Source organism: Enhydra lutris, unplaced genomic scaffold, assembly GCF_002288905.1.
Source record: "Enhydra lutris kenyoni isolate GAN:26980312 unplaced genomic scaffold, ASM228890v2 scaffoldscaffold1, whole genome shotgun sequence".
Taxonomy (NCBI): domain Eukaryota; kingdom Metazoa; phylum Chordata; class Mammalia; order Carnivora; family Mustelidae; genus Enhydra; species Enhydra lutris.
Genome location: NW_019154085.1, coordinates 80,255,156 through 80,269,258, shown reverse-complemented (window position 1 = coordinate 80,269,258; position 14,103 = coordinate 80,255,156). Strand labels below are relative to the sequence as shown.

Sequence of the window (14,103 nt, the reverse complement as noted above, 5' to 3'; positions counted from 1 at the left end):
AATTGTAATTTAATGAATAAGACTTTCCTTATTTTATTGTACTGTATATTTATGCACATATTACATACCATAAAATTAATCATATTTGTATATATACCTTATAATATACATTATAGTAACTGATATGTTTGCCATAATCTAAAATTACATAATCCAGTTTCTCACTGTAAAGACTATGATCCGTTTTTCTATTAGTTTTATCAACTGCACGAAGTGGTAAGCTACAAAATCCTTCAAATCATTTACACATGATTTATCAATTCAATATTTAATTTACTATTTCTCAGCAGATATGTGAAATATTTCTATTATTCTTTTTGATACCTTCCAGTATGTTGTTTTAAAAAAGCTTGTTTAGTGGTGCCTGGGTGCCTCAGTGGGTTAAGCCTCTGCCTTTGGCTCAGGTCATGATCTCAGGGTTCTGGGATCAATCCCCACATTGGGCTCTCTGCTCGGCGGAGAGCCTGCTTCTGCCTGTGTCTCTGCCTACTTGTGATCTCTCTCTGTCAAATAAATAAACAAAATCTTTTAAAAAAAATAAAAAAGCTTGTTTAAGAAGATGAAAATGGGGGCGCCTGGGTGGCTCAGTGGGTTAAGCCTCTGCCTTCAGCTCAGGTCATGATCCCAGGTCAGGGAGCCTACTTCCCCTCCTCTTTCTCTCTCTTCCTGCCTCTCTGCCTACTTGTGATCTCTCTATCTGTCAAATAAATAAATAAAATCTTTAAAAAAAAGAAAAGATGAAAATGAGGCATATATAACTAAACTCGTTACTGAATTTTTATAAAATCTTTAAAATTATACTTTGTGGATTAGCCAATTAAAATGAAACAAAAATTAAGTACTATGATTTCACGGCTAAAGTGTGTGAAGGAGAGATAAAATTCCAATCAATATGAGTTATATTATAATGGCAATAGTTTTTGGCTCAAAGCTGAATTAGCTCTCAAAATAATATTCTTGAACAGCAATTTCTTTGTAAACTAGTGATTTTCTCCATTAATTATAATTATAGTTAAGCTACTTCCTCTCTCAAAATATTTCATTATTTCTTATTATTGTGTTGGTTTATTTTTTCTTCCTAAGACTGATATTCCCTCAGAGAAGCAATAATTGTTTCTTACATATTCTTTCCACAAAAATGGGAGAATTTTTGAGTAAAGCAAACTGATATTTGTAGGTAAATTGCATTCTTCCAAAATATTAGCCTTAGCCTAGATTTGAAGAGAAAAACAAACCTAAAAACAATAGTGAGCATTTACTCAGTGCTTGTTTAGGATCAGTCACTGATTAAGAGTGTGCATGTATTAACTCACTTAATCCTGATTAAATTTATAGAGATGTGTATTATAAACATTTTCTCATTTTATAGGTGAAGTTACCAAAGTATAGGAAAGTTAAATAATTAGCTCAAGGATGTACAATGAATAAATGTGCAGCCCATATTTGAACCAAAATAATCTGGTTCACAGCATTTTATTATGTTCAAATTTTTAAGCACATAAAAAAAGCAGAAATAGTGGGGCTCCTGGGTGGCTCAGTGGGTTAAGCATCTGCCTTCCGCTCAGGTCATTATCCCAGGATCCTGGGATTGAGTCCCACATTGGGCTCCTTGCTCAGTGTGGAGCCTGCTTCTCCCTTTCTGCCCACAGCTCTGCCTACTTGTGCTCTCTCTCTCTCTGACAAAAAAAAAAAAAAAAAAAAAAAAAAAAAGTAGAAATAGTATAATAACCCGCACATAACCATCAGCCAGATTCAACAGTTAATCAACTCAGGGTCGACCTCGTTTCAACTATTCTATCTCCTTCCATTTACCCTTTCCTCTGCTCCATATAATTTTAAAGGAAGTCCTCAAATTCATCTAATGTTAACTGTAAATCTTTCAGAATGTATCTCTAAAATAGGACTTTTTAGACATATCATCACAAAACCAATATCAGATCTAAAGAAAAAAAAACAATGAAGAAAGCACAATCATTCCTTACTATCATTGAATATCCAGTGTGTTCAAGTAACTACAATCATCTAATAGTTTGAAGTAAAGTAGATTTATTTTCTTTTGAAATTTGAAGGTTGTATTCTTTTTTTAAAGTAGATTTCAAATAAAGCTCATACATTCCCATGATCTGATACGTTTCTGTCTCTTTTATTTTGTCTTCCCTCTCTTTGTTTTGTTATGCGTTACAATTTCTCAGAAAAACTTCTAAATTATACTTCACAATTTGAAGACATACTGGGAATTACAGAAATATTACAAGAATATTTTAATAAACTCTTTTTAAAAAAGATTTTGGGGGTGTCTGGGTAGCTCAATCGTTAAGCATCTGCCCTTGGCTCAGGTTATGATCCCAGGGTTTTGGGATCAAGCTCCACTTTGGAGTCCCTCCTCCATGGGGAGTCCGTTTCTCCTTCTCCCTCTGCCTGGTGTTCAGCCTTCCTGTATTCTCTCTTTCTGTCAAATAAATAAATAAAATACTTTTTATTTTATTTATTCATTTTTTAGAGAGAAAGAGCTAGGGGAGGGAGAGGGACAGGCAGACTTCAAGCTGGAATCCAAGCTGGGCTCAATCCCACAACCCTGAGATCATGACCAGATCTGAAATCAAGATTCAGAACTTAACTGAATGAGCCACCCAGGCACCCCAATAATAAACTCTTATATGACCTTCACTTAATTAAAATTGTTGCTAATATTTTGACATGTTTATTCTATCATCCATCTATCATCAATCATCTTCTAAGATGTTAAAAAAATATAGCATAGTTGAAGATAATTTTGTAACAAATTATACAGTAAGGAACATTTGTTACATTAGAACTTTCAATTTGAAACAAACTATCGTAAAGATTTAGGGCTGTATTCTAGAAAATGTTAGAGACTAGAAGAATTGGTTGTTTGTAGGTGCATCATAAGGGAAAGGAATCATAGGTATTGTCACTGATCTTACATTCTTTTCAAATGTATGTAGACAAAATCAGCCTCTATTAGGTGACATGCTTCAACGCCCCATGGCCCTTCTCCTTCATTGTGAATGATACTGAAGGAGGCACTGGCTGAGGTTATAAAGCACAATGACATATTCAACACAACCATTCCACTGCAGAAGATGATAAATATATTTGAGCAGGATGAAAAAAGAGCACAGTGGTTTAAGTAAACTCAACTTCAAATTTCCCCCTTCTTTTTGGCAAACCCACTCTATTCTAGAAAGTACCCAATTTCTGCAATGTCCCACTGAATGTGATGGAGGAACTAGCTTCTTGTATCTAGTCAGGTCATCCAAATCCATCCCATTTTAGATATTTCTAAAAAGAATGAAAGTTGAATCCTTACTTTCAGGAAAGTAGCATATAATTCCAAAGCTAGAACGTCAAGAATGTTTTAATAGGCAACCTTAACAATTACACAGTGTAATACTTTTTGCAGATCAGCAAACTGAAATAATGAAGTTAATGGTTTATCCACAGGCCCAGGGCCATTCCATCAACCATTTATTAAAAAATGAATAGTACCAATGTACCAGTAGTACTTTTTTTTTTAAGATTTTATTTATTCATTTGTCAGAGAGAGAGAGAGGGAGAGAGAGTGAGCGAGCGAGCACAGGCAGACAGAGTGGCAGGCAGAGGCAGAAGGAGAAGCAGGATCCCTGCCAAGCAAGGAGCCCGATGTGGGACTCGATCCCAAGATGCTGGGATCATGACCTGAGCTGAAGGCAGCCACTTGACCAACTGAGCTACCCAGGAGTCCCCCAATAGTACTTTGAAGGGAGAAAAGTTATTTCTCAAAAGGACACATTTCATGGTGGATTCAGAATAACATTTGGTGTCAAATAATATTCAGCCTCTTCTGAAAGGCATCCATAACTTGGTACAGTCAAGTAGTCTTCTCCAAGGAATGTGAGCTCCGTGAGGACAGGGATTTGTAGCTGTTACATTTACTTCTCTATCTCCAATGCTTTTTTCAGAGCCAAGCATTGGCAGACATTCAACATATATGTAGACACTTTTGGACATATATAACAAGCAAACAAAACAGAAACTAGCAGCACTAGCTACATAATAGTTTTAAAACAGTTGCACTCATGCTTGGGTTTATAGTATCCAGTTATTTGGGGAATACTTTTAGAGCTAATACCAAGTTACGCTGTATATAAATTATCACTGCTAAATAGTAACTGTGATCCTATATTACATCCTAATATTTCTGCTAGGAATACACCTTTTAAAAAATTAAAATTACAAAAATATAAATAGATTGGGCACTGTTAATACATAATTTTTTCAATGTTGAAAAGGAATATTTGTATGTAATTAACACTTAATATGCTCAGAAAAATCTCCCTCTCTCCCTCTGTCTGTCTCTGTCTGTCTCTCTGCTATTACTTCATCAAAAATAAAAGCATCCTCGAACACTACATCAAAAATTAATGATGTACTATATATTGGCTAACTGAACATAATTTAAAAAAAAAAAGAAGAAAAGCAACCTTGTGATGTAAATTCAGGATAAATTTCATCATAAGTTCTTTTAAAAAAGAAGGCTAAAACAAGTCTTTGATACATTTTGATTATAATGAAGAAACAAATCATAGAGGGACACCTGAGTGGCTCATGGGTTAAGTGTCTGCCTTCCGCTAAGGTGATGATCCCAGGGCCCTGGGATTAAATCCCATGTTGTGCTCTCTGCTCAGCGAGGAGTCTGCATCTCCCTCTGCCTGCTGCTTTCCCTGCTTGTTCTTTCTCTCTCTCTCTCTCTGACAAATAAAGGAAATCTTAAAAATAAATAAATAAATAAATAACCAAAGAGATAGCAAAACTGTTCTTTTCTAGAAGACTATCTAGGCAGAAGACACTTCATTTGCAAGTCCACAGTCCAGAGTTCACATTTCCCATAAAATAGTGCACAACTTCTAGGCCGTGTCTTTGTTCTAGTCATTACTTAAGTGATTGACTCTGAGATGGCCCAGCAATTTCACAAGTGCCACATGACTATATTTTGCCCCAGCCTATGTTGAGACGTCTGCCTTTCCTGTCCAGGGGCTTCTTTGATTCATGAAATGGGTGCTGATCTCACTCAGCACCAAGAAAGGCACAGCCCAGAAGTGCTGAGGAGTTACTGCAATATAGGTCTACTCTTGACCTGTGGAGGGTAACAACTCCAGGATAAATTCTTTCCTCCTTTATTTATCAGGCAGTCATTTCTGAGACCCATTTCTGAGATTCCACAGAGGGTCCCAGACAAAGTGCCAGTACTTGTAATAGTGGCAATCAGTATACCCTTATATTAGTTTCCTTATTTACATGTTTTATTTCTCTAGAACATTCATTTCTGCTTCCTGGAATAATTTCCCAAATAACCAACTGCCTTTTTCCTAGGCTTGATTTTTAAGAACTGGGCTAAAATTATATGTGTTGTTTTTTTTTTTTTTTTTTCTTTTCTTTCCTTTTTTGGTGTTTCCTATGAATGTCTTGCTCACAAGCTACATTTCCTAGAATAGTTTAAGACAGTATCATTCTTCAGTTCAAAACTCTCCAATAGGCCTTCATCATCATTAGAATAAACATTCTTACAACAACCTACATACAATTCCTACTTTACCTTTTCCTGGCTATATCTCTACCATCATCTTCTAGCATTCTCTCTCTCACTTTGCCTTACCCACCCTTATTTACTTAATGTTTCTGAAACTTCTTCAACCATACACCCACTTTCATACTTAGACTTGTTATTTATTCTGCATGGAATGTTTTTACACCAAATATGTGTACAAATTTGTTGTTAACTTCCAGCAGATCTTTGCTAAAATGCTATTTCCTTAAAGATAAATTCTGTTATCATCATTTTAGAAGAAAAACACTTTTTATTCTCTGCCTTCTTTCCCTTGTTCTTATTATATAAGTTGCAGGTGTACAGCTTTATAATTTAACATCTGAATACAAAACAATCACCACCACAAGTCTAGTTACCATCCATCACCATATAGTTGACCCCTTCACTCATTTTGTACACTCCAAACCACTTCTCCTCTGGTTATCATTAGTCTATTCCCTGTACCTGTGAATTTGTTTTTGCTTTATTTTATTTGTTCATTTGTTTTAGATTCCACATATGAGTGAAATCATAGAGTATTTGTCTTTCTCCATCTTATTTCACTTAGCGTAATAGTTTCAAGGTCCATCCAAGTTGTCACTCACAGTAGGGTTTCATTCTATTTACGGCTTTTCCTCTTTTATCTTCCCCCTTAATGTGAAGAAGAGAAAGTTTATTCAGGAGGAAAACAGTTATAGAACACCTCTGGGTATTGGAATCTGAAAGCTATATTAACAAGAAAGAGAGACTGAGTACAAAAGAAGGCATGCAGGAAAACTGATGTTTGCCTTCATCTGATTTAAATATCTTTTCTATTCGTCAAGAAGGCAGCCATTTCTGAGTGACAAAGGCTGTGCTATTGTCTCAAAATGGATGTCATTCTTGTCTTAAGGCTAGGTTCTATTATTTCAAAGGCCGAAAAATGGATAACAAGATAATTTTGAAGACCATAGAAGGGACAACTAAAGGTTGAGTCAGAAAGTTACAATTTCATCAAAAGTCACAAATGTATTAAATAGAATTATAAGAAAATGTATGCATTTAAATGTGAGGTTTTCTTTTAAAAGGATTCCACAGAAATGCATCTATACCACCATGAAAGGTGAAAGCAGAGACAGAATACAAAAGAAAAACAAGCAAACAAACAAAAAACTGTGTATTGAATATCATATGGACAACCTGGCGAGCAAAATTGAGTATAACCCAATAGCAAGGACGCCATGTACTTTAATGGCCACGTTTACGAGATTAGACAAAGTTGTTTCTCAAAATTGGTAACTTCTTTCAGAATTAGTTTCAAGCAAGAGTATTAATTTAAAAGGTTTTATCTATTCCTCTTCTCTTGTTTAACTGATAACAATGACTGGATAACTTGCATAGAACCTGTTCATGTAAAAGAAGAATGGATCCCCAGGCTTTAACTATCAGAGTACATTCTTGTCTACCTCTCTTGGCTTGCCTCTTTGGAGGCCTCTCTGATTTCATCCATGGGTCCTATAGGAAAGCCTTGCTTGTGACTAAGACTTGTTAGACCATCTGGTTAATTTAACACAGTATTTAGTACAACTTGAGAAGGCAACAGAAAATTGGGTTACACTTTTCCCTTCATGTTTGGAAAGATCTGATGGACAACATATTTCAATAGTTCACTGAAATTTACCATTACTCTGCATTCTCCCCATACATAAAGTAAGACTATAGGGATCCCATTTTGAAAGCAAACCAGAAAAAAGTATATCAGATTTTCTGAAGCTGAATGCTAGCTGAAATGTGCAGAATTCTAGTTTGTATTTATAAAATATCATATGGATAGTAATAATTCCAACATAGAAATTATATTTATATAGAATTTATAAATAATAAATAAATATTTATAGATAGATGCTGCAAAGCATTTCAGGGTAGATGAGTGATAGTAATTTAAGGTACTTTTTTTCATCTTAAGAAATCTCTTAACTTTATAGGTAGCAACCATTTTCTCTGAAAGGTATTGGAAAGGGATGTAATGATCTAATGCATATTTGTTACTCTCTCAGTTGTGACAGTAATCTAGGATAAGACAGAACAGTTTCTCTAGTAAAATGTCTCACTGGTTTTCTTAGCTTGAGTTCACTGAGAAACAGACAATGAGACAAGGAGTGGAGTTTAAGCGGTTTATTTGAGATCTCAGTAAACAGTGGCAGAAGAGTAGCAAAGTGAGAAGAGAGTAGGAAGCAGATAGAGATTTCTGGTTTCAGCTCTGGCATGTACAGAGCTTGGAAATCATTGTTCTTGTCCTTATAACAAGAACTATCTATGAAAAATGAAAATCAATTATTTTTCTCAGAACTGTGAAAGAACAAAGGCCATAGGGTAAAACTCCACTTCAAAATCTAGAAAAACAAGCAAAGCATGTTTAGAGATGTAGTGATAAATATCTGCTTCCCTGGGTCAGAAATTGCTGGAGCCATGAATTGGTAGGAAGTCTCAAATGTTAACTAATGAATTCTATGTGCTGACTATGGTCTAGTGTGTGAGACAGAAACTCCTGGTGGCTCAAATGTTAGAGGGACACCAAATATTTCTGTAGGCTTTTTTTTTTTTTTTTTAAATGAATTCCACCAGGTTCCCATGAGGATAGTCTGAGAAAGGTGTCCCTGGAAGGTGGCTGGGAAAATAAACAAATAAACAAGAACCAAAAACAAACAAACAAAAAAACTACTATGAAATAAGTCAAGAGCCTTATTTATAACTAAAATTCACTTCCAAGGGATAGGGTATTTCCATGTCTCAATTCAAAGATGCTCTTCTAGCCAGGAAAAGGAATTTACTTTCCCTATAGTCTTCCTGTATCATTAAAGTTGTGGGTTTGACAGGTCATGACAGGGTCATGGCATGGCTTCCAAAATATAGAATGGGAATTCTAATACCCCCCCTTCCCTCCCCCCAAAAAATGGAGTCAGGGCCTGGGAGACAAATAAAGGAGCTATATCACAGGAGAAACACATAGGACAGTCATAGACCTGAGATGGAGATACATTAGAGGACTAATATTGAAAGGTTATAAAATGCTCCCTCTCCCCACACTTTCCTAACCCAGCTGTAGGGCTCCAGTATCACAGTGAATTAGAGCTGAAGGAGTTGTACATTCATTACACACTTTTTCTGAAGAGATGTGCATAGGGGATTAAGAAGTTACACACAATTAAGGACACTAGAAGACCTTAGTTTCTGATAGCTTTCAACCAAAAATTACAAGGAATTCTAAAAGGTTAGAAAAAGAAACAGTATGAAGAGAAATGATAAGCACTAGAACAAGGCTCAGAATTTAGATATTACATAGATGCTGGTATTATCAGAGAGGGAATTTAATACAACTATGATTGATGTGTTCAAGTCTCTAATAGAAAAAGTAGGCAAAAATGCAAGGATAGATGGCTTATGTAAATAAAAAATTAAAAATTTTAAGAATTATATGAAAATGTTAGAAATCAAAAATAGTTCAACTAAAATGAAAAAATGCCTTCAATGGACTCATCAGTAGATGTGACACAGATGAGAAAAAGAACCAATAAACTTGAAGATGTATCCATACAATCTTACCAAACTGAAATGAAGAAAGGAAGGAAACAGAACAGAAGAACATCTAGGAACTATAGGATAATATCAGACAGTATAACATATGTGTATTTAGAGTACCAGGGGAAGAGAGACAATGGAGCAGAAAGTACATTTGAAGTAATAATGACTGAAAATTTTTCCAATTAATAATATACACCAAACAACAGATTTAAGAAGCCCAGAGAACACCAAAAGTATATAAATAACAGCACAACAGCAACAATCATCTAGACATATCATATTTATATGGCAAAAAAGCTAAAGATAGAGAAAATCTTAAATTCAGATTTCAAAACAGGGGAAAAGCCTTACTTACGGAGAAACATGGATAATGATTACAACAAAGACTTTATCAGAAACCGTGCAAATGAGAGGAGAGTGAAATAGTAGTTTGAAAATTTTGAAGTGTTTGAAGAAAAACAGAACAAAACAAAAACCACATCAACCTAGAACTCAATATCTAGAAAAATTATTCCTCAAAAGTGAGGCAGAACTAGATTTTCTTGGATAAACAAAACTAAATGAATTCATTGCCAACAAATATGACCTGCAAGAAATACTAAAATAAGTTTTTCAGAAAGAAAATTATGTAGAAAAATATTGGAGAAAAAAATAAATTAAGGCGTATCAACCAAGGTATATCTGTATCTTTATCTACCTATACATACTTACATATTCTTAATGGATCCAAAAATTAATTTTATTTAAAACAATAATACTACAAATGAATTGGGTGATTCTTGCATACAGATAAGTAAAATGACTCACAACAGTGTCAGAAAGAACTGGGGGAAGAATTAGGAATACTCCCATATAAGATACCTACATTGTATGTGAAATGGTACAGTATTATATGAAGGTGGACTCAGATTAGTAAATACCTATGTTGTAAACCCTAGATCAGCCACTAAAAAAAGCATTAAAAAGTAGTGTAATCTATACTCTAGGAGAGGTGATAAAGTTGAATCATAAATTGTTCATTTAGAACCAGGGAAAGACAGGCAGAGAAACAAAGAATAAATTCAACAAATTGAAAATAATCACAAACATGGTAGCTATTACAACAACTATATCAATAATCACTTTTAATGAGAATGGTCTAATTACAGCAATTAAAAGACAAAGATTGTCAGAGTAAATTAAAAAAAAAAAAAAAACCCAGACTAACTACATATTGTCTCCAAGAAACCCACTTGAAATACAAAGCCTTAGGTTAAAACTAAAGGAATGGAAGCCAGGAAGATTATATTTTGAAGGGTTACTAAAGGGACAAATGAAGCTTGCCCATGCTAGAAACTCTGGAAACTAGTGCAGAATACAAACCTCAGAGTTTTTGTAGCCATGAATCAAGGAAACTATACTATTTATCCATAAATCCTCTTATGCATTAGCTGATGGCAATTTCAGAAGGCATTTACACTTGGAATTTTAGGGTTTCTCATGCTCAAGAATGGAGCAATCTCTGGCGCCTGGTAAAAGTTCTCAGGAAAAGAATTCAGGCTCTAGCCATCAGAAACCAGGACTGTGTGCATGAAAATGGTACCTGTTGATGGGTTATGGATGGGGCATCAAGGAGAAAAAAAATATTTGTGGTATATGTATCACATATATATATTTTTTATATTTTATATATTATATATATATTTACTATTTCATATTACATTATATAACTATTGTAATCTCATGCCTATAAGTTCTACGAAGTCAGGATCTTTTTAATTGTTTTGTTCATTGCCATATCCATCATGCCTAAAAGAGTGACTAGAACAAACAAGTGTTTAAAAAATATTTGCTCTATAAATGAATGAATAAACTGTAACTATATTTTTGGAGGTTGTATATATCATTTATTGTTTCCAATCTTGAACCATATTTTTGGTGGTATACACTATTTACCTGGGTGGAAAAAATGTTTGAAATACCCAAAATGTACACTTTTTTTTTTTCCTACTGAGATTTAGAGGCTTAATACTTACAATCCTTGCTAAGTATCTGTGCAAAATATAATGCATTTCATACAGTAATATTCTGAAGAATGATTTTAAATACTATAATACAAATCAAAACTGTCAATTCTATATGAAGTTATGACTTACTGATTTAGTTTGCAATGGTGAGAAGAAATGATGCACTCGGAGGTACCAATATCTGCTCATTATGATCAGCAAAAACCATGTTCATAAAGTATAAAATGTAAATCCATTCATAGAATTAAAATTAACCCTAATAAAAAAGTAAAAACCCATAAATCCATTCATTCAATAATCATTTGTGGGATTCCTGTAGGTATTATGGACCTTCATAGACACTAATATGTATAAAACTATCTCTTTTTATTAATTTCATTACACTGGCAATGGAAAAGAAAGACAACTTTTGTTCATTATGTTATACGTGTGTTATAATAATATATATGTGTGTTATATATAAATATATATGTGTGTGTTATGATAATTTATAAAAAGTCCATAAAGAAGACTATCACGGACACACAATGGTAAGCAAAATTCTTCCAGTTGAAGGAATCAGTAGAGTCTTGCAAAATCATGGTTAATTCACTGAAAACTCAATAGGTGTCAGCAGGGGAAAGAAGGGAGTGGTGGATTTTATACTGCAGGAAAATAAATTATATATAGAACCATGAAATATTACACTTTTGGAAAATCATGAACCACATAGCGTAGCTAGAGTATGTGGTATGTGCTGTGGAGTAGGGCAAGGGACTGTGGCAACTATGGAAAGGCAAGGCTGAGGTGGGATTATGAAGATATCTCTCTGTATGCTAAGGAGTCTGAATGTTTATAAAAGCTGATGGGGAAGTCCGTAAAGACTTTTCTGCAGGCATGAAAGCTGATCATATCTGCATTAAAAAAAAAAAGACATTGTTGGGGGAAGCAGCACCTGGGTGGCTCCGTTGGCTGAACATCAGGCTCTTGATTTTGGCTCGCAGAATGAGCTCAGGGTGGTGGGATGGAGCCCTGTGTTGGGTCTGCGCTCAGCAAGGGGTCTGCTTGAGATGCTCTTTTCCCTTCTGCCTCTGTCCCTTCTTTTCCCCTGCCGGCAGGCACGCCCACTTACGCAGCTCTCTCTCTCTCAAATAAATAAAATCTTTAAAAAAACAGATATGATCACAGGATAGAAAATGAAATAGGGATGGAGCTAAGACTGGAAGCAAAGAGAGTAGTTAGGATGATGGTTTTCAGGTAGAAATAAGTAAAATCATTAATAAAAAGAGCAACAACACAGTGTATAAGTAACAGGAAGGTATGGAAGATTAGAGACCGCACAACAGGAGATTGTGAGTAATGAAATGAAAGCTACAGAAGAGAGCAGTTCCTGTTGAGTGATGGAGACAGAGGCCAGTTTCTTCCACAACGGCGAGTGGTTGGGAGGTAAGGAGGTACATATTCTAAGTTGTCTTCCTTTTAAAGGCAAAGATATTAGCTACTCATTTCTAGGATTCCTGTTCTGTTGAATCTATAGAAGTATTCTTGAGCCTTTTCGACAAATTTTCTAGGGCTTAGATAGAAGTTACTTAATATTTTCTGATTGTTACTCAGATTTAATTTAATTATAATGTCCTCTAGAGCAGTTCTTTTTTTTTATTGTTAGATATTTATACATAGTATAATAGAATGAATTAAAAAGATAATAACTACTATTTTACTATTATATTACTACATAATAATAAAATTTAAAAGACATAATCAACATTTTAAAAGTCAAAGTACCCTGACACTTTTCATACCCATTCAGTAAATGTATTTTCTCTCAAAAGGAGCTAGTCATGTTCACTCTAACCACTTGAGCTGGAATGGTCCATGACTAAATTCAGTAAGGACTACTTGGAGGCCAAGATAATATTATGGATTCTTTTGGATTAGATGAAAAATTTGTATATTTTCTAATGCTGCATTTTGGGACTATCTAAGAAATTTTGCATATTTGTTAGAAGATATATTACTCCAAAAGATGATCACATGGAAGAGGAGATAAGAGACTCTGAAAGAGAGAGGAGAATGATACAGATTTCAAATAAAGGAAAAGATGGATTCTTAATTAATGTTAGACTAGTTCTACTACATCCTAAAGTCATACATTTCTTTTGTTTTCTTTCTTTTTTTTTTTTTTTTCATTTCTTGGCTACAAAATGAAATTGTCTTGCTGAGAACAAAATAAGGTAAAATAATAGTCCTCAAAACTCTTAGCTTCATGCATTTTTCAAAAATATTTTCTCAAAAAAGCAAGCATGACATTGTAGGTGTCACATCATATGAGCTCCCCAGGTGCCTTGCAAAACTCATAATACAACCATGGCTTCCGTAATAAGAGGAACAATATATGGAGACCTGCTGTCCCTCCCATTAGTGGCAGCAGGATCTGCCCCTATGGTTAATTCTGCTTTGTCTTGAACTCCAAATGAGAGTGATAGTCTGTGCATTTGATACATTGTTAGCACAGCAGGGAAAGCCCATTTGGAAATAATCATATGTTTCAAGTATCCAAAAGAAAAGGGATATTTTGCAAAGAGAAGCATTTTAACTTGAAACACTTCAAACTAAAATTTGGGTGGAGAAGACATAATGAGGAAGGGAAAGACTAACATTTATTTATTGTCACAAATGAGCCCTATGCTTGAATTATCTCAGCCCTGACGATATTAATCCTCACACGAACATTATTATTCCCATTTTACATATGATGAAAGCAAGACTAAAAGGATAAAGATAATTGCCCCGAGATCTTGTACCATGCAATGGTGAGTCTGAATTTTAGTTGCTTTTGCTGAGCTACCCACTAAACCTCTTTGTATACCTGACTTTGTTCTCTATCAGGAGGAATCACTAGTGGCCTAAAAGAATTTATACAGCAAAAAGGTAAATGTGAAACAGATATTAAGAGAAATAAAAGTTTAA

The 14,103-nt window shown here is 34.5% G+C and overlaps 1 protein-coding gene across 1 annotated transcript in view; it reads right to left on the bottom strand.

The window, feature by feature from the left end:
* Window positions 1–14,103, bottom strand: part of LOC111159448 (zinc finger protein 804A) — a 285,204-nt gene that overhangs the window by 64,505 nt on the left and 206,596 nt on the right. The gene's annotated exons all lie outside the window — the stretch shown is intronic.